The following is a 1,762-nucleotide window of genomic DNA, read 5'->3' on the forward strand; positions in this document are numbered from 1 at the left end:
AAGTGATTCTCCTGCCTCAGCCTTCTGAGTAACTGGGATTACAGGCATGCACCACCACACCCTGCTAGTTTTGTATTTTTTTTAGCAGAGACATGGTTTCTCCATATTGGTTAGGCTGGTCTTGAACTCCCAACCTTAGGTGATCCCCCCACTTTGGCCTCCCAAAGTGCTGGGATTACAGGCATGAACCACCACACTCGGCCAGAAAATAATTTTTTAAAATCATAAATATCAGCGACTTTCAGCAGGGCTGCGGCTACCATGTTCTCTTGTACAGGCATCGCTGGGCTATTGGCCTGGACCTTGCAGCCACAATGGATTCAAATTCGAGATACGGCAGCTTCGAAAGATGTTACTATGTGACTAAAGTCCATCAAAAACATCCAGAAAATTACCAAGTCTATGCAAATGGTAGCAGCAGCAAAATACGCCTGAGCTGAGAGAGAGCTGAACCCAGCTTGAATATATGGATTGGGATGTTTGCCTCTGTATGAAAAAGCTGATCTCAAGGTGCCTGAAGACAAGAATAAATACCTCCTTATTGGTGTGTCTTCAGATCGAGGACTGTGTGGTGCTATTCATTCCTCCATTGCTAAACAGATGAAAAGCAAGGTTGCTACACTAACAGCAGTTGGGAAAGAAGTTATGCTTGTTGGAATTAGTGACAAAATGAGGGGCGTACTTTATAGGACGCATTCTGACCAGTTTCTAGTGGCATTCAAAGAATTGAGAAGAAAGCCCCCGACTTTTGGAGATGTGTCAGTCATTGCTCTTGAATTACTAAATTCTGGATGTGAATTTGATGATGGCACCATAAACTTTAATCAATTCAGGTCTGTCATCTCATATAAGACTGAAGAAAAGTCCATCTTTTCCCTTAATACCATTGCAAATGCCGAGAGCATGAGTATCTACGATGTTGATGCTGATGTACTGCAAAATTACCAGGAATACAATCTGGCCAACAGCATCTACTACTCTCTGAAGGGGTCCACCACTAGTGAGCAGAGTGCCAGGATGACAGCCATGGACAACACCAGCAAGAATGCTTCTGAGATTATTGACGAATTGACATTGACATTCAACTGCACCCACCAAGCTGTCATCACAAAAGAGCTGACTGAAATTATCTTTGGTGCTGTAGCTCTGGATTAATGAAAATCAAGTTCTGTCCTCAGACAAGGGGTAAAAAAGGAAAATTCAGCCAGCTGATTTTGTTTATTGCTTACTGCTGTCTTTGTCAGAAGAAACTCTTCCTCCATTGTTTTAATTACTGAAGACAGCAAGATATTTGTAAATTATTTTACAATAAACAACTTAAAATAAAAAAAATCATAAATATCACTTATCCTCATGCACTTGTATGCAAGATGAAAGGTAGTATTTATATGGTACATTTTGTCTACAGATGTGGAGACTTTAAAAATAATAAAATGCCAATTTGCTGAAAAAACCGACACAAGCATGATGTGTCATGTGATGAGTCTCAGGTGAAACCTGGCAGTGACTCTACTAAATCCGAGGCCATTTTTCAAATGCCAAAGTGAGTTTCTGGGCCACAGATTAGCCAGTCCCCTTAACGATTATTTTTATAGGATTTCATTCATTTTGGTTAATGTAAACACTCCATTATTTTTACTATTTGGAAGGTAGATAGATGTGTTAGTAAAAATTGAAATCTGATCCATCATCTCTATTTAAAAGTATTTAAAAATACTTCAATGTGGCATTGTGTCAAATGGGAGGCAAATGGAATTCATGA

At 39.7% G+C, this 1,762-nt stretch overlaps 1 pseudogene across 1 annotated transcript; it reads left to right on the forward strand.

Annotated features, from left to right (window-relative positions):
- The first annotated feature begins 261 nt into the window (after positions 1-261).
- Positions 262-1,440, forward strand: LOC105553592 (annotated as a pseudogene). Its single transcript, XR_001008178.1, has one exon. The product of XR_001008178.1 is annotated as an ATP synthase subunit gamma, mitochondrial-like (transcript).
- Positions 1,441-1,762: the final 322 nt, after the last annotated feature.

Source organism: Mandrillus leucophaeus, unplaced genomic scaffold (genome assembly GCF_000951045.1).
Source record: "Mandrillus leucophaeus isolate KB7577 unplaced genomic scaffold, Mleu.le_1.0 Scaffold60, whole genome shotgun sequence".
NCBI lineage: Eukaryota > Metazoa > Chordata > Mammalia > Primates > Cercopithecidae > Mandrillus > Mandrillus leucophaeus.